General features: G+C 45.2%; 1 long non-coding RNA gene across 1 annotated transcript; it reads right to left on the reverse strand.

Moving 5' to 3' along the window:
* Window positions 1–718: 718 nt before the first annotated feature.
* On the reverse strand, window positions 719–16,396 carry LOC141609334 (uncharacterized). The gene is made up of 3 exons (XR_012527363.1): window positions 16,356–16,396; window positions 15,812–16,181; window positions 719–1,230 (listed from the first exon to the last, which is right to left on the reverse strand). It is a non-coding gene; the product is annotated as an uncharacterized LOC141609334 (long non-coding RNA).
* Between the last annotated feature and the right edge of the window lie 7,577 nt (window positions 16,397–23,973).

The raw sequence follows: 23,973 nt of genomic DNA on the forward strand, positions 1-23,973 counted from the left end.
GAAACATTGGTCTGCTGTGAAATGGATATTCAAATATCTCTAGGGAACAGGAAATAAGTGCTTGCTTATGTTTCGGGACAAAGAAATGTACTTTCATGGGCTATTCCGAGGATGAGTTTGGACATAAGCTGTGGGATCCAATTACCAGGAAAGTGTTAAGAAGCCGAGATGTTTTGTTCTTTGAAGATCAGACACTTGATGTTTTTGAGAAGGGAAACAAGTCTACGCCTTCTCCTACTCCAATCAACATTTCTCCTATTTTCCGTCAGGTCACTCGAGCTGATGATGAACATGTACCCGAAAATGATGGTAATGGTGATGTGGATCGTAATGAGCAACATGTAGAAGGAAACGTCCCAACAAATAGTTCCCATTAATTAATATACATCAATTCTCCTAGGCTCAACCCCTTCATATTAGGATATTCATAAAGTGTAGGAAGATAAATATGACCTTCGAAATACCATAAAAAAGAATTATGCTTGTTTTCACATAACTACATCTGCATGTAAAAGTAACGTGAAACCTGAATTTTACAAGACAGCGGGTAATTCTTCTAATTCTTCTATCGCCGCTTGATTTTATAATAGACTATCTTGTCACCAATCGATATCGTGAAGAGGCTTCATATAAATAACCAAACCGAACAAAATCATAAAAAAGTCGACAATAGCGGCAATATAATTATACAACATTCTTATTTCTTACGAGTGAAAAATACGAGTCAAATACAACAAGAGTCGATAATTATAGGCTCCTAATAACCCACATATTATTCCTATGGGTAATGCATATAATACATGCCCATATGTTACATTCGCCACACATATATTGTTTCGTAGCGTTAAGCAAGACACTCTTTATTATTAAAGCATAATTGTGATACTCTTTAAGTCTCGATCATTTGTTTATATTTTTAATTCTTTATGAGATATATTTTAATCAAAGGTAAACAAATGATTAAGACGGAGGAAATAATTATAGTAGCGAACACTCCAAAGTCTAACATTAAGACAATTTAGATATACGATTATAAGTAGTTTAGAGAAGACGAAAGGTAGCTATAAGAGTAGCAGTGTTGGGGATCGAATCATGGATGTGAGCGTCAACGTTGGTCGACGTACTCGAGTCAATGTAGCTATTATCAGTTGGAGACATATCTAGTTTCATCAGTATTTGATTCCATGGCATTGCAGTCATCTCTTGTCGAGGTCCACATGCAACAAATACCTACAACAAACCCAAAATTGATTACCTCTTCGTTATCTATAATATAATAATTTGACTCGGAAATATAAGATCGAAGTTATGGTTGAGTTGAGGTTTTCGCAAAAAGAAAAACCTAGAAAACCGTAGGCGACAATTTTTTTTTTTCTAAAATCTTAGATTACCGCGAGATAATCATTTTAAAAAAAAGATTGGTGATTCAAAATTCCAGTCTTGTGCTCAATTTAAATTTCTTTTTTTATAACGATAAAAAGGTCATGTTGTGCATGAAAATCATATTTGAATGTATCATGTAAACAAACTGTTCCGGGTGTAATTCCGGAGCAGAGTTTATGACCACGTAAGCTTGTTGAATGATGTATTTGGCTTGTCTCTTCCTTTCGCTCTCTCCTGTAAAGATGAACAAACTGAGGGCTCGGCTTGGTACCGAGCGTACTCACTCCGACGCTCAAGTCAGTAAACTTAAAGAGATTAAGTTGTGTGTTACTTGGCAAAGTATATTGTAGAGAGATGAGGGAGTTTATACCAGATTAATAGTGAGTTTTAGGATGAATTGTGGATCGTTTTCTCAATGATGATTGAGGAGTATTTATAGACTTTCACCTTTTGTCACGTAGTGGCCAAGTGGCCAAGTGGCAGGGCAGGTGGAAAGACTGTTCTACCCTCGGCCGAGGGACCCATGGCCGGCCGGCTGGCCTGGTTGACTCCATGCCGAGGGGACTGGATGTGAGTACGCGGATATGCCTCCCGACCGGCTAGTTGCCTAGCCGAGACCCAGTGACAGCCGACAAAGCTGCGTCGGTTAGGTCCGTCTAATACGTTGACTTGCAGTCTTTTGGCTTTGACCTTGCTCAATATGTTGACTCGGTCGTGGTGCGAATATGCCCCATCAATTTGCCCCAGCCGTAGTCTATGCCGTGGTATGGACCTTCGATGAGTGTTGAGCGTATTCTGCGCAAGTTGAACTTCTTTCCGCTTCTTCTTCCTCGGCTTGGTTCCTGTTCGGGCCGCATCGTATCCCCCTCCACATGGATGTGTAATGGACATCCGATGTGGAAAAGAAAATGGCGCTGGCCGAGACCAAGGTGGAGAGTGCCGTGTGCTTTCGATTGCCCCCCGGCCGGTGCTGTCTTTACTTTGTTGATCAGCTGGCCGTTAGCAAGTAGATACCAAGGAGCGTGTCGAAGAAGATTTGTAACTGTATGTCGATTGACATTCCGTGGCTGCATGCTCGACACGTGGCTTGGCATTGATTGGTGGACGTTTCATGGGCTTTACCCTGATTGGTCCGCTTCATGGGCTTTGCTCTATAAATAGAGCAGTGTGCCCCGTTTTTTTGCCATCAAACTTCATTTTCTCAAAAAAAATTTCCCCTCTCTTAGTTTTTTCGAAGAAATTTCTCTCTAATCTTCAAAGCGTTACTCGGCGTAGCACTTTTTCCAAGGTAAACAAACAAACTTTTCCAACTTTTAATTGTTAAGTTTTTGTTGTCACTATGTCTTATGCGGATGCTCAACCCAGTACCTCTGCGCCGGGGGGCGAACCGTCGCATCCTGATGAACAGGAGCCATTGGTTGTCACCCCGATAGGGTTTGGGGGTCCTAAGTCGCCTTCTCCTGAGATTGATCCTCAATTTTTGGAGGGTTTTGATGATGAGGCGACCCCTTCTGTCGTAGAGAGGCCGCATTTTTCGTGGCACGGTGATGCCTGCTCGATCAGTCCTGATCGTGCCTGGACGAATAAGTTCGCTAGTTGCTCCGGTTCTGATCTTTTTGAAGACCATTACTCCTTCGGCAGGGGGTATAAAATAATTATCCCTGAGGAGGGCCAGGCCGTCTGTTGCCCTCCCGAGGGTTGTATCGGCGTGTACATCAGACACCTGGAGTATGGGCTCCGGTTTCCTCTGAATGAATACGTTGCTGCCATAATTAAAGCCATGAATGTCGCCGTGGCCCAACTGCATCCGTTGGCCATCAGGACGATTATTGGCTTTGTATGGTTATGTCTATTTAAAGGGGAGGCCCCAACGGTGAACCTATTCCGCCGGCTCCACCATCTTCGGCAGGCTACCCTAGGTGGCACGGGGTGGTATAGCATACAGACCGAGGCGGGTTATGTCACCGTTTCCAAGTTGACATCTTGCAAGGACTGGAAGGGGCGGTGGGTATACGTCGAGGTTCCGGAGGACTATCCGCTGCCTCAGTCCTTTCAGAGCCGCGTCAATTTGCGGTGTGAGAATCAAGGGGAGCATGACAAGTATGTCTCCCGGAATAAGCTTAAGATGGACGCTATGAAGGTCTATCTTAATGAGGACGAAAAGCGGGCAATGAGGCTGTTTGAGGCTGAGAAGGATGGCACGCCGAAGGGATGGATGCCCCCGACGCAGATCGTTCTTCAGGATGAGCTGCTTTGCCACGTCGGCCTCATACCGGCCCTCAGCCAGGGTGAGTGGGGTCGGTATGAGGCCCATCTTTGCTTTTTATGTTTCTGTATTTTGAATTTTGGTTTATTTCTTTTGCTTAACTCCTGCTTTGTTTCTTTTGTAGACCGATTTGGCCCGGAACTGCCTGTCTCCGTTCTCCAGAGGCTGGGACTTGACGAGAACGGGAGAGTTGTTGAGCTGCATCCTAAGTTCTGCCACGTGATCGCAGACCGGCTCCTCACGAACTTATGGAGCAGCAGTTGAAGGCACTGGATGTGGCGGCGGCTCAGGCGCAGATTGCCGGTAACGTGCCGCGCCGGAGACCAAAGACAACGTCTACGGCGGCAATGGCGTCAACCCCAGCTCAATCTGCCATCCCCGTAGTCCAAAAGGAGCAGGTGAAGGGTCCTCCTCCTTCAAATAAGAGAAAAGAGGCCGAGTCTGCCGCCGCTGCTGTTACCGAGGATGGGAAAGGAAAGGGACCAGCCGGCCCTCTGCGCAAGAAGGCCAGGACTGGTACGGATCTTACCTATGGCTCGGATTTAGCAGGTTCATTGGGCATTCCTGATGACAGGCTCTCTGACATGTCAATGAATGTTGACATGGATGCTTTGTCCGGATTTTTGTAGATCGCCGCCGCCACCGTATCGTTCAGACTCGAACGGCAATTGGAGAAGCAGCCTGTGCAGACGGGCGATAAAAATGTCACCGCCGACACCTCATCCCAGAAGGTTTCCGCCGCTCAGCTTGTGGCGGAAGGGCACGAGGTTGTCCAAGAGGCTGGCTAAGTGGACTGAACTAGCCGGCAACCATATTATGGAGCAGGAACAGGTCATGGCTCAAGCTGCCCCTGTGCTTGAACGGCTTAGGAACGAGCTTGCTGCTTCTAAGAAGGAGGCCGAGAAGTCGAAGAAAGACTTTCAGGCCGCTATGAAGGACTTCCTTGCTGAGCGAAAGCTTAAGTTGGAAGCTGATAAGGCGGTCCTAGCCGAGAGAGCCAAGGTTGAGGATGCGTTGGCTGACGCTGCTAAGCTGCTGGAGGAGAAAGACAAATTTTAGGGCGGCTATAAGGCCGTGGTTGAGCAGAAGGAGAGATGGAAGGCTCTGCATTCGGCTGAGGCGAAGGAGCACAAGAACACAAAGGCTATCCTTGCCCAGAGGGAGGAGGACATTGAGACGCTGAAAAATGTCATCATCCCTGACATGTGTGCCCAGTACCGGGACCAGGCCGAAGATGCTACCAGGGATGTAATTAAAGAGCTCCTTCCCGAAAGCTCCTTCCCGTGGAAAGATTTTGACCGGCTTCTTGATGAGAAGGCGGCTGCTGCGGAGGCAAAGGCTGCGGAGAAGGCAAAGGCGGCGAAGGCCGCTGAGGAGGCTGCGGAGAAGGCGGCCCGGGATGCTAAAGTGAAGGCGGCCAGGGAGGAAGCTGAGAGGGCAAAGGCAGGTGAAGCTGCCAAGTCGGATTCTGGGCCGCCCACTGATGGTGATGCTGCTAGTGCAGCCGGTGGCGAGCAGAAACAAGCATAGGGAGACGGGCGGTCGTCACCAGATTCACCCGGCCCTTCAGACAGCTTCAGCTGTTCGGGGGCCAACTATTGAGCCTTTCCTCCCTGCCATCCTTTTGGCGCTAAAAAGTCTTATGTTTGTAACCTTTTGCTGTACTTCTTTGTTTTTTGTTAAGCTTTGGTGGGTTGTGTTTAGGCTATCCCTATGGGGACGGTCGTCGACTTTGTTTTGCCTCACCTGTAAACATTTTTTCAATAAAGTTTGTTTATTTTGCCTTCATCAAGTTGTCTTCATACGTTTCAACATATTGAGTGCTTTTTCGTTTTTACTTTCGGCTTGGCCGAGGCAGTTAGAAGGCGCATCTCAATTGTACTTAAACGTTTTTAAACATGTTGGCATGTCGGTCGCTTCCTCCTCCACTCCCGGTCTTAGCCGGAGCAGTCAGATTTGCGCTTCCAACCCGCCGTTGTGAACATGTTAGCGTATCGGTCGTTGTGTCCCCGTCACTCCCGGCTTTGGCCGAGGCAATCGAGGTTACGGCTCGACAGCGTTCGTATCTGTAGACATATTGATCGCTTCCTCTGCCACTCCCGGATTGGCCGAGGCGGCCAGATTTGCGTTTCTCAACTGTACTTATACGTTCCTAAGCATGTTGGTCGCTTTCGCGAGTATCAACTGCATTTGTAGTGACTACCGTGGCGTCTACTAAGCATGTTGGTCGCTTTCGCGAGTATCAACTGCCATTGCGGTGACTGCTCGGCTTTGGCCGTGGCGTCTACCTTGGTACGACTACGGAGGGGACAAGCATCTTGATGGAAAATTTGGATCATTCTTCATAAGGTATAATTACGCGCTGGGGTGTCCACAACGGTCTCGGACACCTCCGCCGCTATACAAAATATTTCCTTAAGTTGTCCGTGTTCCAGTGGCTCATTAGAGGCACTCCCTCCATGTCTGTGAGCCGGTATGTCTCCGGCCTCATTTCTTCAACCACTTTGTAGGGTCCTTCCCAGTTGGCCGTCATTTTTCCATGGATGTTTCCTTTGTTTGTTGCGGTCGACTTTCTTAGGATTAGATCTCCTACTCTTAAGTCGCTTTTGTGGACCATACGGTTGTATGCTCTTCTCATCCGGTTTTGATATATTGCCAAGTTTAGCCGTGCCATGTCTCGACTTTCTTCGACCAGGTCTAGGGAGGCTCTCAGGCCTTCCTCATTTTCGACTGGGTCAAAAGTTTGCGTTCTGAATGTCGGCACCGTTGCTTCAATTGGCAGGACGGCCTCAGACCCATAAACTAGGTGGATTGGACTGTATCTCGTTGTTTTTTTTCTCCGTGGTTCGAAGTGACCACAGGACACCGGGTAGTTCATCAGCCCATCTTCCCTTTTGATCTTCAACCTTGTTTTTCAACCCGTTCAATATTGTTTTATTGGCTGCCTCCGCCTGTCCGTTGCTCTGAGGGTGGCAGACAGAGGAGTATGCAAATTTGACACCGAGCTCCTCCAACCAATTCATCACCATGTCACTCCAAAACTCTCGGCCGTGGTCAAATACAATGACTTGGGACAACCCAAATCGAGTTATGACGTTCTCCCAAATCACCTTTCTTACGGCGCCGTGGTCTTGGCAGGTACCGCGACAGCTTCGACCCATTTGGTGAAGTAGTCGACAGCGACAATCAGGTACTTTCTTCCTCCGGAGGCCGTCGGAAATGGTCCTAATAAATCCATCCCCCACTGTGCAAATGGAAGGGGACTAAGCACCGGTTGCAGGTCTCGGGAAGGAGCATGTATCACCGGAGCATGCATCTGACAATTCTTGCACTTCTTGGTTTTTGCTCTGGAATCCTCAAGCATGGTAGGCCAGAAGTAGCCGGCTCAGAGAGCTTTGTGGGCTAGCGTTCTTGCCCCCATGTGATGTCCACAGATGCCTTCGTGAATCTCTGTCAGTATGAGCTCCGCGCCGGTTGGGCCGACACATTTCAAAAGTGGTCTTATCACGGACCTTCTATATAGTTCTCCTTCGAACATCAAGTACCTTGCGGCGATCCTTCTTATCTTATGGGAGAGACTGCGGTCCTCCGGTAACTCTTTTGTTAGTTTGTATTTCATTATCGGAGTCATCCACGTCGTCTCGGCTTCGATGTCGCCCACCATGCCGACGGTCTCAGTGATGCTTTTAGCATTCTTGATATCTACCTGTTAGGGTGCAAACCCTTGTCCCACATCGGTAGAATAAAGATGGAAGATCATCTTTATAAGTGTCCAGAAAATATAATAGTACGAGGCCTTTTGGGAAGGAGCCCAAGAGTAAATCCGTGAGGGCTTGGCCCAAAGCGGACAATATCGTACTATTATGGGTTGTGGACACAGATGCAGCAGAGGCCCAACACGGGATATTCACGCTTCCGCACAACAAGTGGTATCAGAGCTTCCGCACAACAAGTGGTATCAGAGCCCAAGGTTCGGCTTGGGCTAGACACGAGGATGCATCAGTAGGCCCAAGACTTGAAGGACTTGAAGGCGTACACTGTAAGACATGGAACTCCTAGCTCGGGGTGAGTCCTTGAGCAGACCCGGTCCAGGGTTAAATGGATTAAAGGCGTCATAGGTCTTGCGGGACAAAGACCATTTGTGTACTAGAACTGTTGATCAGGTGGACCCTTATCAGATTGGGTGCCACAGGTCTGGTGGGTCCTTTCCAGGTTGGATGCCAGAGACCGTTTGTGTTCTAGGACTTCTGAAGTGACGGACCCGGTCCAGGGTATATTGGATGCAGAGGATGTTTGATATGCATGTGTAGCAAATCCCCAAGAAGGGCATATGGACGGCTCGTGGTAGCATGGTTGTCTCGGCTAAGGGGAGGTTATCAAGACTTGTGATGTTTCGGGTGTCTAGAAGTTGGGGCTGTAGAGTGGGAGAGTCCTCCATGGAGGTCAAGGTCCGAGTCAAGATGATGGTCCTTTTGAGGGGAGGATTGTTAGGATGCAAACCCTTGTCCCACATCGGTAGAATAAAGATGGAAGATCATCTTTATAAGTGTCCAGAAAATATAATAGTACGAGGCCTTTTGGGAAGGAGCCCAAGAGTAAATCCGTGAGGGCTTGGCCCAAAGCGGACAATATCGTACTATTATGGGTTGTGGACACAGATGCAGCAGAGGCCCAACACGGGATATTCACGCTTCCGCACAACAAGTGGTATCAGAGCTTCCGCACAACAAGAATTTGTTAGAATATGCCTTGAATCTGTTCTGAATTTCGCATCTGATTTAGTTTCCTTATCTGTTTAGGAAACTATTATTTAGTTTCCTTGTCTGTTTAGGAAATTGTTAGGGTTTCCTAATTCTGTTAAGGAAAATATCTGTTATGAGAGTACTATATAAACTCTCATAAGCCGTCTATTTTATTCATTCGTAAATCTGTCAAAAATCTGAGTCGTCTGAAATCAATACTCTAACGAGTATACTCAAAATCTATAATCCTCAAGATCAATAATATTCTTCCCTTCTGCCGGTGGGACGTAGCTAACAAATTGTTAGTGAACCACGTAAATCATTGTCTTTTTCACGTTCTTTATTTATCTTTTTTACATCCGTTATAACAAACTCGCATCGAGCCGATTTATCTGGGCTCCTGAACTGGTAAGAAAGATGTCTGGGATGAGCGTGAAGATTGATAAATTCACGGGGAGGAATAGTTTTAGTCTATGGCAAATCAAGATGCGGGCTTTGTTGAAACAACAAGGGTTGTGGGCACCGCTTCTGAAGAAGGCGGCAGAACCCGTCACCGCTGAGATGGCTGTTTTGGAGGAGAAGGCACATTCAACAATTATGTTGTGTCTTGCTTGATGATGTTATCATTGAAGTCGCGGAGGAGCAATCAAGCAGGTCTCGTGGTCAAAGCTTGAGAGTCTTTATATGACGAAGTCTTTAACCAATAAGTTGCTTCAAGCAACGTCTGCTCGATCTAAAAATGCAGGAAGGTACTTCTCTCCGAGATCACTTAGATCGGTTAAACACAATTTTATTAGAATTGCGTAATATTGATGTTAAAGTTGAGGATGAGGATGCCGCATTAATTCTGTTAGTATCTTTGCCTTTGTCGTATGAGAATTTTGTGCAATCTTTCATTGTTGGTAAAGATACTGTGTCTCTAGAAGATGTTAGATCGTCTCTTCATACTAGAGAATTGCGCCATAAGGCGGCTGGTACGGTTACAGATAATCAGGCCGCAGGTTTAATAGCTAGCGGGGGTTAAGGACAGGGAAATTCTGGGAAGAAAAATTATAAGAAGCCGTCTTATTCTGGTTCTTCTAATTCTGCTGGTACCTCTGGTACATCGATTTTAAGGGTCCTAAACCTACCGATATTTGTAACTCTCGTAAAGGAAAGGGGCATTGGAAATTTGATTGTCCCAAGAAAAATAAACAGACAAAGCACTGGATACAAATGCAATAGCAGATACCAATTAAAGAAGGTGATTATGCTCTAGTTGCTGAAAAATACACGCATCCTAATGATGTGTGGATCCTGGATTCGGGAGCAACCTATCACATATGTCCGCGCCGGGAGTGGTTTACAACCTACAAGCAAATAGATGGTGGCGATATTTCTATGGCTAATGGTTCTATTTGTAAGACAGTTGGAATTGGCTCGATTAAACTACGGACACAAGATGGTAAATTCTGCACATTGAACGAGGTTAGACATGTTCCAACATGACGAAGAATCGATTTCCTTAAGTGTGTTGGACATGTAAAGGTTTCGATTTTCATGGTGAAGGTGGAGTTCTGAAAGTCTACAAGGGTTCGAATGTGATTCTGAAAGGTGTTAAGCGTGATACCTTGTATTGTTTTCAAGGTTCTACGCTGTCAGGTTCTGTTTCTGTTCCGCATAGCAAGTTCCAGCGCTGTTTGGACTTGCTAAATGTTAGGAGTATCTGATTGCCCCATGGTGGGCAATATCTGAGGCAGAAGGGAGAGAATTATCTGGCACTAGTTTAGTGCGTCTGATACATCTGGCACCGTTATGGTGCATCTGGTACATCTGTCTGATTGTGAGAGGATTCAAGTCAAGGTGAAGATTTGTTAGAATATGCCTTGAATCTGTTCTGAATTCCGCATCTGATTTAGTTTCCTTATCTGTTTAGGAAACTATTATTTAGTTTCCTTGTCTGTTTAGGAAATTGTTAGGGTTTCCTAATTCTCATTAAGGAAAATATCCATTATGAGAGTACTATATAAACTCTCATAAGCCGTCTATTTTATTCATTCGTAAATCATCAAAAATCTGAGTCATCAAAATCAATACTCTAACGAGTATACTCAAATCAGAATCCTCAAGATCAATAATATTCTTCCCTTCTGCCGGTGGACGTAGCTAACAAATTGTTAGTGAACCACGTAAATCTGTTGTCTTTTTCACGTTCTTTATTTATCTTTTTTACATCCGTTATAACACTACCAACACGGTTCGACTGACATTCTTGATGCTTGAACTGGCAAGTTTTGAGAGAGCACCAGCTCGGGTGTCCTCAGACCTGGGGATGCACTGTATTTGGAAAGATTTCAATTTTGCAGTGTCGGCTTTTACCCTTTCCAGGTATCTCACCATCCCGTCGTCTCGAGCCTCATACTCTCCTCTGATTTGATTGGTGACTAAGAGTGAATCTGTTTTCACCACAACATGCTCCGCCCCGGCAGCTCTAGCTAACTCGACTCCAGTTATCATCGCCTCATATTCGGATTCGTTATTTGAGGCCGAGAAGGTGAACTTCAAGGCGTACTCAAACTCGTCCCCGTTAGGGCTGATGATAAGGATGTCGGCTCCTGAGCTGTTTGCCGTGGAGGACCCGTCGGTGTATACTTCCCACACACCGGGATGTGATTCTTCTTGGTATGTGCACTCGGCTAGGAAGTCTGCAAGTGCTTGCCCCTTTATCGAAGGTCTCGGCTTGTACTGAATGCCGAAGCCGGATAGCTCCACTGCCCATTTGATAAGTCTGCCTGATTTTTAGAATTTTTCTAAGGCTTTCTCCAATGGCTGGTCGGTTAAGACCGTCACGGGATGTGCGTCGAAGTAGGGTTTTAACTTCCTTGCGGCAACGACGACGGCGAAGGCCGCTTTTTCAATCTGTGGGTAATTTCTTTCGGCGGGCAGCAGTGTATGGCTGATAAAGTAGATTGGGTGTTGCTGCTTGTTTTCTTCTCTAACGATTACGGCACTGACCGTGGCCGAGGTAACTGCTAAATATAGGTATAGCGTCTCCCCCAGCGTCGGCCTGGACAGGGTCGGGAGAGTTATTAGGTGGGCTTTCAGTTGTTTGGAAGCCGCACTCTGTTCCTCCCCCCAGCAAAAGTCTTTATTCCCTTTTAGAACCGTAAAGAACGGAGTGCTCTTGTCGGCCGACCGAGAGATGAAGCGGGCAAGAGCCGCCATCCTCCCGGTCAGTATCATAACCTCTTTTCGATTCCTCGGCTCCGGCAGGTCTAGTATTACTTGGACTTTCTCTGGATTGGCATCAATTCCCCTGGCGCTGACAAGCAAGCCGAGGAACTTGCCAGCCCGGACACCGAAGTTTCATTTCATTGGGTTATGCTTCATCTTATATTTCCTTAGTGAACAAAATGTCTCGCTCAAGTCGGCCAAGTGCTCGCTGTCAGACTTGCTTTTTACAATAGCATCGTCGACGTAAGCCTCGATGTTTCGCCCTTTTTGATCTTGAAACACTTTGTCCACCAGCCTAGTGTAAGTTGCGCCAGCATTTTTCAAACCGAACGGCATCATTTTATACATGTATGTGCCGTGTATGGTGATGAATGCGCACTTAGGCATGTCTTCCTCGGCCATGAATCCTGATGGTACCCTGAGAAGGCGTCGAGCAGGCTCAGCATAGTGTAGCCTGCCGTTGCGTCAATTAAACTATCTATTCGAGGCAAGGGATATCAATCTTTAGGGCATGCTTTATTAAGATTTGTAAAATCAACACACATCCTCCACGCCCCTGATGACTTCTTTACCATTATAACATTTGCTAGCCACTCAGGGTAAGTACAAGGCATGATAAAGCCCGCCTCTAATAGTTTATCTACCTCAGCTTTGATGGCCTCGTCCTTCTCGGCTGAGGAGTTCCTCATCTTCTCGCTGACAGGGCGGCGGTGGAGAGTACGTTCACTTGTGAACGATCACCTCCCACTCACGCCCGGCATCTCGGCTTTCTTGAGTATGCGAAGACATCTTTGTTCTTCCTCGGCCCAGTCTAGGAGGTCGGCTCTGAATTTTGGCTCCAGGCCGACACCGATGGTTACGGTGCGCCCTGGGTCAATTTCCACTTCCTCGGTCTCGGCTCCTTCGACCATGCCGACGTTGGTGTGCATCGGATCACCCTCCTGCTGTAAGGATGGGCTCTTCCCCTTCTCTGATTTTTTCGCCACTTTGAGGGATTGCATGTTGCACCCTCTGGCAGATACTTGGACATTGACAATTTCGTCTCTCTCGTCCTTTGAGACGAGCTTTTGTGCTTCCCCCCGGTCCGAGACATACATCAATGTCGGGGCCCGGATGGACATCACAAAGATCGGCCTCGCTCAAAGTGACCCGGCCTATTAGGACATTGTAGGCGGACGAACCATCAATAACCACGAACTCGGACCAAACATTTTTGGCGCATCCGCTTGGCGAACATCACCAGCGATCGATTGACCCCGGGGTACCATGCCGGCCCCGGAGAAGCTGTACAGCGGGTTGGTGCAGGGGCTGAGGTCTTCAATCTTCAGACCGAGATTGAGAAAGCACTCCCACGAACATAATGTTCGTGTAGGCGCTGTGTCAATCGTGCACCTCTTCACCAAGTGGTTGGCTATGTCTAGGTGGACTACGAGCGGGTCGCTGTGCGGGGCGATGACTCCTTCGTAGTCCTTCTTTCCGATGGTTATATCGGGGACGGTGGAAGCGGGGGTCGCTGTTTTGGGTACAAAGTTGATGGCTTGGTATAGCTCATTCAGATGCCGTTTGTGCCCATTAGCTGACCCACCGTTCTCGTTTCCTCCGATGACAACCTGGATCACTCTCATGCGCTGGAATACTAATTTTCTATTCGCCCCGTCGGAGCTTGTTTCCGGGCCTCCAGCTACGTACTTGCTGAGGGCCCCTTTTCGGATTAGCTCCTCGATGGCGTTCCTTAGGTGCCGACAGTTGTCGGTCTTATGGCCGGCTTGGCCGTGGTAATCGCAAAACTGGCTAAGGTCGCCGTCCCTCCTCGCCTTGAGAGGCCTTGCCCATTTCTGCCCTTCATTCTTGCTTAGGGCAAAAACCTCGGCCGGTGATTTGACCAGGGGGGTGAGACCGCTGTACCGCTTCTGGGTGTATGGTCCCGAACTCCCCCCGGCGCCCGCCGAGTTCTGTTTCCTATTAAATCTTTCAGGCCGTGACCTATTCATGTCATGGCGTCCTTCATCTGCGTTGTCCCGGCGGCCCCTTCTCTTTGGGTGCCCAGCTTCGCTGTGGCCTACCCAGGTCTTGTGGTAGTCCTCCACCTTTATGGCTCGGTCGGCCATCTTTCTGGCGGAGTCTAGATTGAGGTCCTCACACTTGATGAGCTCATTTTTGAACTCGCCTTTCGGCAGGCCTTTCATCAGTGCGAAGGCCGCCAGCTCGGTGTTCAGCTCACGGATTTGCTGAACGTTAGCGTCGAATCTCTTGACGTAGCTCCGGAGGGACTCGTCCTCCCCCTGTCGGATAGTCAGGAGATCTGAGGTCTCCACAGCCCTTCTTTTGTTGCAGGCGTACTGGGCTATGAAGTTGTCTCTCAGGTCGGCATAACAGTATACCGAACCATTAGGTAACCCCTTGTACCAACTTTGAGCCATCCCATGCAGCGTTGTTGGGAAGACTCGGCACCACACCTCATCGGGTTGCTCCCATATCGACATGTACGACTCGAAAGCCTCGGCATGGTCGGTTGGGTCGCTATCCCCTTTGTATGATAGGGGCGGCAGCTTCAGTTTAGTCGGCACCGGGACTTCGAGGACATAGGCGCTAAGGGGCTGTCTGACCACGTGCCGAATGACACGCGGCGATCGGCTCCTCGCAACCCTAGTCCGGCTTCTCTCCCCGTGGCGGGAAGGGCTTCTTGTTGTCCGACTTTGGAGAGTCGGACTTCTTTCTTCATTTCTCCGAGGGTGGCCTCGTTGACGCCGCGGCGACGCTGTCCTCCCGCGAGTGGGGGAAGGACTTTGGTCTGCCACTGGCACCACGGGCTCTGCCGGCGTCCTTGCATGCCCAGCTCCTTGTATTACTCCGGTCAAGTTGTTCGGAGTCACTTTGTGGGCCCTGGTCACCTATGGAGGCGCTGCCGCCCCTGTCGCCACGACAGGGGTAACCGGCGTACCACCCATCAGGTCCAGGACTAGCTTCAATTTGGCCGCATCGACCACATGTCCCATGACAGTGACTTGGCCGGTCGGCATCGGTGTTTCTGGCTCTCTTGGCATCCCGTACTTCACCGACTCAATGACTCGGCCGGTGGGGGACTGCCCGATCTCAGAATTAGGGAACGTGTCATCCTGGTAGTATGCGGTTTCGTCACTCACAATTAATTCTTGTTGTTTTGACATCCTCTTAGCTCTTTGAATGATTTTCGGTTTTTTTTGTAAGGTAGGTGACCAGCTTTTAGTATGGTTCCCACAGACGGCGCCAATTGTTCCGGGTGTAATTCCGGAGCAGAGTTATGACCACGTAAGCTTGTTGAATGATGTCTTTGGCTTGTCTCTTCCTTTCGCTTTCTCCTGTAAAGATGAACAAACTGAGGGCTCGGCTTGGTACCGAGCGTACTCACTCCGACGCTCAAGTCAGTAAACTTAAAGGGATTAAGTTGTGTGTTACTTGGCAAAGTATATTGTAGAGAGATGAGGGAGTTTATACCAGATTAATAGTGAGTTTTAGGATGAATTGTGGATCGTTTTCTCAATGAGGATTGAGGAGTATTTATAGACTTTCACCTTTTGTCATGTAGTGGCCAAGTGGCCAAGTGGCAGGGCAGGTGGAAAGACTGTTCTACCCTCGGCCGAGGGACCCATGGCAGCCTACCGGCCTGGTTGACTCCATGCCGAGGGGACCGGATGTGAGTACGCGGATATGCCTCCCGGTGCTAGTTGCCTAGCCGAGACCCAGTGACAGCCGACAGTGCGTCGGTTAGGGTCAGGTTGTCTAATACGTTGACTTGTTGTCTTTTGGCTTTGACCTTGCTCAATATGTTGACTCGGTCAGCGGGTGCAGAATATGCCCCATCACAAACTTAAATTTTATGTTTTATTTTTTTAGTATATATTGCTTATTCATTCGTCTTAAATTTACACTTCCTTAATTTTTCATATTTTATCTAATTATTGTTTATCAATATCCATGTGATATGTGATGATGGGAAATATATATATATGTACATACAAATTACCCATTTTATCCAATTTAATTCTCACACTAACCATTGTTGAAATTAATTATGTTGTTAAAACCTTATAATGGTTAGAATGGGACTAAAATTTGAAAATGGTTATTTTCAAAACACTTTAATAAAAATGGTCATTTCAATAAAAGACTCTAATATGGGAGTAACCGTGTAATTGTTAGATTTAACCGAATTAGCCTTATTTCATACCCGATTATAAACTTCGCAAGCTGTACTGGTTTGGACGGGTGCTTGCCATGCAACGATCCAAGCACACATCAGACCAGTTGCGTTGCGCCCATTGTATTGCACCCCACCGGCTGACCCAAATTGACCTTTTCTCAAATGAGTAAATCGGGCTGCACCATTACGAGGAATAGTATCCGGAAATTCGCAGTTGGCGGGTGCTCCGGTCCAATTCACATACCTGTCAATCGACATCGGTGATCCTGTTTGGTTAAACATGGTAGCTACTGTTCCTTTTTGCCATTGAAACTCTGAATTCAAGTCTTCCAATGTTGTTTCTTGTTGTACTTGCATCGATGCCATGTCTCTTGTTCGGGTTTTGCTGTTTGATGGCCTATTAACGCAACAAGGGAAATCGTTAGAGCGAAAATAAAAAATGACGAATACAAAGAATTTAGTCTGACCCTAACTCGGTCGATAAATGGCCAAACGGGACATTAAGCTCGATAGCTTAACGCAGAAAAACAACGACGAAAAAAACAATAACCGGAATTGATTAAATGTGTACCTAAGGCGGAAAGGGGAAAATGTATGTTCGAAACACTGCTTGTAAAGAATTGAATTGATAGTAATTGAATGAGATAATTACAGAGGTTACAATTGTGACTATTTATACATAATAAACTAGGTTAAAGCTAAGCTAACAACTACTAGTCTAAAGGCTAAAACTTAGGAGAGAAAATATGAACAGTAAATAACAAACTAGTAGAAATAGGAGAAGATCAAGGAGTCAAGTATGACTCGGTTTGGGCTCCGATATTGTTGACTCGAGTGTAACTGCTTGAGACGATAAATTATCCTTAATTCGCTCCCGCGAGATGGACGGCCGTAGAGTGAGTCCAATCTTGGAGGCAAGCGAGTTAAAACGAGCACTTAGTAATGGCTTAGTTAACATGTCGGCTATTTGATCATCACCATTAATATGTTGTATCCGAATGGAACCCGATTGAACTTGTTCACGCACAAAATGAAAGGATAGCGCAAGGTGCTTCATACGAGAGTGAAATATAGGATTGGCCGAATAATTTGTAGCACCAAGATTGTCACAAAAAATAACAGGGGTGCGAGATAAAGAAATACTTAGTTCAGACATAAGCGATTTTAACCACAGTACTTCAGAAGTTGTATCGGCCACTGCTCGAAATTCGGCCTCTGTAGAAGAGCGAGAAACCGCTCGTTGTTTCTTCGATGACCAGGAAATAGGATGTTGACCAATAAAAACAACAAATCCTGTAGTCGATAAATAATTAGTATGATCACCACCCAAGTCCGCATCACAGTAAGCATGGAGATTAAACGGGTTGTCTTTCCGAAAATGAATACCGTGATGAATAGTACCCTTCAAAAAACGAAGTAGACGTTTCAATGCACACCAATGAGAAGCAGTAGGGTGAGTAAGAAATTGAGCTAACTTGTTAACCGTAAATGCAATATCAGGTCTCGTAAGAGACAAGTATTGAAGACTACCAACAGCAGCTCAATATTCGGTGGGATCAACGATAGGTAAATCATCTTGACGAAGTAGCGGAGGATGAACAAGCATCGGGGAAGAAGATGGGCTGCAGTCAAGCATATTAAACCGAGTGAGAATGTCAGAGACATACTTGGACTGGTTGAGGTGAATACCGGATACAGTGGGAGTGACTTCCACGCCCAAAAAATAAGAAAGCGGACCCAAATGTTTTAGCGAGAACCGAGCTGAAATTGCTTGTATAAAACGAGACACCATCATAGAATCCGGACCTGTAATAATAATGTCGTCAACATAAACAAGAGCAAGTAAACGAGTGTCAGCACGGTCAAAAATAAAGAGCGATGAATCGGAGATCGAATAGCGAAAGCCATAGGACAGAAAATAATTCTTCAACTCCGTGTACCAAGCACGCGGAGCCTGTTTTAAACCGTAAATAGCTTTACCCAATTTACAAACATAATTAGGAGTGTCAATATTGGAAAATCCCGGTGGTTGAACCATGTAGACGGACTCAGTCAAAGTTCCCTGAAGAAAGGCATTGTTTATGTCGATTTGGCGCATGACCCAACCGTTGGAGATGGCTCATGAGAGAATGAGACGGACGGTAGTAGGTTTAACAACGGGACTAAACGTTTCGGAATAGTCAAGGCCGGGTCTTTGATGGAAACCCTTAGCAACAAGACGAGCCTTGTGTTGCTTAAGAGAGCCATCCGGATTATATTTAATACGGAACGCCCATTTACACCCAATAATGTTTCTAGCTTGGTCAGGCGGTACAAGTGTCCAGGTCGAGTTACGCATAAGGGCATCATACTCGGCCTGCATAGCAGCCCGCCATCGAGGATCAACTATAGCTTGCTTAATGGTGTTGGGAGTAACATAGGTGGATGGAACAGTGGACAGTTTTGCATATTTCGGATTCGGCTTTCGGATATTATTAGAGAGGCGAGTAACATGAGCGGGAGGAGGAGGGGGGGAGGCGGTGGAGGCGGGGCAGAGGTGGACGGAGTGGAACGTGAGGGGTGGCAGAAGAGGTAGGCGTGGAGGTGGAAGCAGGGGTTTCAGTAGTGGGGTTGACAGGGTCGGTAGCAGGAGAAGCAGAGGAAGAGGGTTGAGAAGTGGCAGGGGACGGGTTTGGAGAGGAGGGGATAGAAATAGTCAGAGAGCATCATTCAGAGGATGTCATTGAAGTGGGCTCCTGAGAAAGTTTAAGAAGGGTAGGGTACGAGAATGAATCATCAAGAAAGCGGACGTGACGGGATGTATATACTCGGGAAGTAAGAGGATCAAGACACAAGTATGCACTTTGGGTCGATGAATAACCTAGAAAAATACATTGAATGGAGCGAGGTTCAAGTTTGTGACGGGTATATGGTCGTAACCAAGGAAAGCAGAGGCAACTGAAGCTATGAAGTTTTTGGATATTGAATTCTTTATTAAATAGTCGAAAATAAGGTGTTTGATTTTGGAGGGTAGAGGTGAGAAGTCGGTTAATTAGGTAAGCCGCAGTAGAGAGAGCATAAGGCCAAAACGAGGTGGGTATTTTGGCGTGTGTGAGCAGCGAAAGACCCGTCTCGACAATGTGACAATGACGTCTCTCGGCAAAACCATTATGTTCCGGGGTGTGCGGAGGAGAAGTAAGAAAGGTAATACCGTTTGTATGTAAGTGTTGCGTTAATTTGACGAATTCCCCTCCATTATCAGAGTAAAATTGACGGATAGGTTTATTAAAGAATTTTTCGACAATAGCTCGAAATTTAATAAATGTAGAGGCAGTGTCGGATTTGTGCTTGAGAGGATAAAGCCAGATATATTGACTATACTGATCGACAAAAATTACATAATACTTAAATGAATCGGGTGATAAAATTGGAGATGTCCAAAGGTCAGAGTAAATTAAATCAAGGGGAGCGGATGACTGTAAAGATGAAACGGAAAATGGAAGCTTATGGCTTTTGTTTATATGACATGGAATACATTGCTCAAAATAGGAAATACGAAGATTAAATCTAGAATTTAAAATTTGCAAAGTTTTATTCGACGGATGACCGAGACGATGATGCCAAGAGGACGGGTTCGTTGAGGAGGCGACAATGTGTGCGTGAGGCAGAAGAGGTATCCAGACATACATTCCATCAATTAGGTGCCCTTGAAGAAGGACCGCTTCCGTCTGAATATCATGAAAAGAAAAGGAGTCGGGTAAGAATTTAGCAAAAGCATGATTGTCACGACAGAATTGAGCAACGGATAATAATTTGTGAGAAATACTAGGAACAATAAGAACATTAGTAAAGGATAAAGGACGAGAGGAAGAAGAGAGGATGAATGAACCAGTATGAGTTATGGTGAGAGGGGAGCCATCGCTAATGAGGAGGTCGTCGGGGCCTTCATATGGATTATGGATAGATAAGGTGTTGAGATCGTCATGGTGAGATGCCCCACTGTCGACAACCCAAGAACGAGGCGGCTGGGTACCGGAATAGGAGGCCGTATTAGCTTGAGGCCGTGGACCTCTGTTTTGACGGGTCGGGAACACAACATTTGGATAAAGCCTTTGGAAGAGAGAACCGTTGGAAGCAACATGACCGACTTCGTCACAAAAGTGACAACGACCACGATAGGGTTTGGAATAAGGCGGATTGGACCCCGTGGATGGCTGAGAGTTACGGTTGTTATTGGAGTGGTTGGGTTGATAGGAGGATTTTGGTTGAAATTGAGAGGTGCGGTTTTGATTTTGATGTTGGTACGGAGTTCGAGATTGAGAGGCAACGTGAGCAGCGGGTTGGAAAGTGGTGGTGTCAGGAGGAGTTTGTTTGATTCGAAGTTCTTGTTGAATGAATTTTCATGAAGGGTTCGAAGGAAATAGGCGTGTCACGAGCACGAACATGTTCGATGACAGATCGATAGGTATTTTGGTTAAGGTCGTTAAGTATTTTGTTGTTGATATCGTCGATATCCATGGGGTGTTCGAGTTGAGCAAGGTCATCAGTGCATGCCTTGATCGAGGTCATATAATCAGTAATGCTCATATTGTCGGTGTGAGTTATATTATCAAGACGGTCTTTTATTTGAAGGACGGTGTCCACTGGAGGAGTTGGCAAAGGTTCGGGTGAGGGTGGACCAAGCTTGATGAGAGGTATTGTCATTGACAATAAGGCCGGCAATGGGAGAAGAGAGAGTACCCGTAAGGGCACCAAAAATGAGTTGATCTTGGCGATACCAAGTCGAGTAGGCAGGGTTGGGTTGTGTGGTGGGTTCGGTTTCGGGAGGGACAGCAGCAACAGTTATCGTTTTGGCAGGTTCGGGGGTCGTGCCATCAAGAAAGGAGAAGAGTTGAAGTCCGTTCATGATGGCACGGACTTGAAATCGCCATTGACGGAAGGTTATTGTATCTTTGAGCTGGATACAATTCGAGAGGGTGACAAGGGTTAGAGGAGAGTTTGGTTCGGCTGCATTGGCGAGTTGAAGATGATTATGGGCCATGATGAAGAAAGGGGACGGGAAGGGTCGTTTGACTGAGAGCGAAAACAGAGAACGGAACCGGAATGCGTTTTATGATCGTGAGGATCGGTAGACTTGTGATACCATGTAAAGAATTGAATTGATAGTAATTGAATGAGATAATTACAGAGGTTACAATTGTGACTATTTATACATAATAAACTAGGTTAAAGCTAAGCTAACAACTACTAGTCTAAAGGCTAAAACTTAGGAGAGAAAATATGAACAGTAAATAACAAACTAGTAGAAATAGGAGAAGATCAAGGAGTCAAGTATGACTCGGTTTGGGCTCCGATATTGTTGACTCGAGTGTAACTGCTTGAGACGATAAATTATCCTTAATATGCTTAGTTGATCTACACAAATAATATGTTCATAGATCGAGTGGCTTTTATAGTACTCCCTCCAATTTCCTTTTATGTTCCCCTTTTTTTTTTACACAGAAATTAAGAAAGGGGAAGAAAGAAAGAATAAAGTAGAATAAAGTATTGTAAGTTGTGAAATTTATAGGGAGAGAAAATAATAAAGAATGAATAATAAATAAATAATAGATAAAGTAATGAGAGATTAAGAGGAGTTGATTTTTTAGGAGAGAAAAATTAATAAAAAAATGAATAAAACTTATCAAAAAAGGAAAGAGGGAAGATAATCAAACTTGTGTGAAAAAGAAAAGAGGGAAGATAATAGAAAATTGGAGGGAGTATTTGCTTTACATAATTGGCGCATATTGAGACAAAAAAAGAAAAGGCGACATTCGATTGTTTGGCCCAAAATTGATATAATCACCAATTAATTATGCGGCCATAAAAGTCAGTAATTTATTCTATAATCCGTTTCATTGTAGACGGACAGTATTCGTTTAAAGCTGTAAATGGATAGTGGTTCTCTTACAAAATGCAAGTGGCAGGGCAAGTGGGGGTGTCCATTTCCCACCAACTTGCACTATTCACTCTCACTTTATTAGAGGGACATTATGCGTCTATAGTTTTAAACGAACCGTGTCCGTCCAAAGTGAGAATTTGTGTTTATTCTATTCTTTGCTCAAAATGACAAAAAGTTTAGAGGATAAGACGAACGTATTGTGGAATGTGGACAATAGGTCCCCGGTTCAAATCTCCATCACCTCTGTTGTCTAAATATGTGCTTCGTTAGACCTAAAAATATAAAAATATACAAATTTTCGAGGTTATGATTTGGCAATCAAAAAAGGTAAAGAATTTATTATTAAAAAATCGATTAGATTTTTTTACGTTTCAGAATATGATGAAGTATGCGTGAATAGAATCATATGCTTTCTCTTCTTGGTTCAAGCTATACACGAATAATTCACTCTTTTGATGGAGCATTTAATCTGATCTGAGTAGAATATATTTTAGAACATTTGCGGCACTTCCTTTTGCATTTGGAACGGGGAGTTTAAGAGTGTTGTATATACTTGCACAAAATCACATTGAAGACGGCACGTATCCGTCACTTTGGAGTGACGGATACCATTTCCTCTCACAAATGACCCAAATAGAGGAGAGAGGGAAGCACATGGGGGTGCCCCCACCTTGTCCCCGTTATTCGTTTTGTGAGTGACATTACCCGCCACTTGCTCCGACCCGTCAAATTTACATAAAAAGAAAAAAATAAGGAACTATAAATAGAGTGTAGTATCTCCTTTAGTTTTTTGAAATGAGGAAATTTTTTTCATAGAATAATCTAATATACGAAATGCATAAATCCTTAAGTTCATACCTTGAAAAAGAAAACTAATAAAAAAGACAGGTTCTTAGGCAAAAACGAGCAGTTTACGCTTTAATAGCTACCGTTTTACTGATCACAAGAAAAAATCCCGGGAAAACCTCAGCGGAAGGTCCCCGCTTTTCTTAAACTTAAAAAGGAAGCACTTAACTTAGGGTAGCCAGTCTCACTTCACGCGGCATAGCGCCTTGCTATTTGCATTCATCCTTGTAACTTACCGAAGTGAGGAAAGCCACATTGGGGATCGCGAGTCGGGAGGGTGGCGGAAAAAGATTTTTTAAACAAACCCGTGTTTTTTCGGTTATTTGGTGCAAAAGCACTTTCATATGATCTTTACCGGGGTGAAAGCGCCAGTGATACCTTGTTATATGCGGACTCAGTCACAAGATTCCGAGGATGGGGAACCTGGGGATGGCTTTCCGAAAGCGTGCTAATCCCTATGTTGTGCGGAGCTGAGGATCTTCTATTCGCTAGGCAAGACTAACTGATATACTTGTATGCTTGACTTACCACATAAGTTTTCCTAACAATATTGTTTTTAAGCTACATACTCACCCAATGGTAAGCTACCTCTATACTTATAGCTTAATTGTGCTCACTTGCTTCACTACACATTAATTAACTAATACGGAGTAACAAGCAAGCTACTTTAAATCAAGCTTGTAGCTTGGTAGAATAGGTAAAACTTTCGAGCGGGTCGTATTTTTCCAACTCTAATGGTGAGCAACTCGTTTGAACATTTTAACAAATTGCAAATAAGTCTTATTTTGTAACCATTGGAACCCTTTTAATAATGTTGAAGTGGTAAACTCTTTCAGATAAGAGCATCTCCAACGGACAACTATAAGCCTATAATACATTGTAGTTTGGTTTACTACATCGATTTTTTAAGCTACCCTTCTTTTCGATTAGGTACCGCTTCAATGGGAAACCACAACATTTTGTAGCTTGTATCGGTCCCACATTCTTGTTTTCAGTAATGAAAATTTACCTTTTTTTTAAAAAAAAAAAACAAGCATGCAGTTTGGTAGAGCAACAATGCTGAGAGCATCTCCAATGAATGGCAAAATAGACTTGCAATTTTAAGAAATTACAAGGTAGTAGGCAGTTTTAATTTTATTGGAGTAGTCCATGTAGATTACTTTACTCACTTGCTTAAATGGACCCAGAAAAAGAACATAATCAATAGAAAAATAATGGTCTCATTTATAAAGTTTTAATTTTATATTTAGAAATTAAGAATTGAATAAATAAATAGAAGAGTGTGTTAGGCGGGTCTCATCAAGCGAGTAGTAAATTGGCTTTACCACTGTACTCCCTCCATTCAACTTCACATTACAAGTTTGCTTTTTCACGTTTGTTAACGCGTCTTTTACGCGGTAATTATCTTTAGCTACGTATTTGC

This window comes from Silene latifolia, chromosome 10 (genome assembly GCF_048544455.1).
Source record: "Silene latifolia isolate original U9 population chromosome 10, ASM4854445v1, whole genome shotgun sequence".
Lineage (NCBI taxonomy): Eukaryota > Viridiplantae > Streptophyta > Magnoliopsida > Caryophyllales > Caryophyllaceae > Silene > Silene latifolia.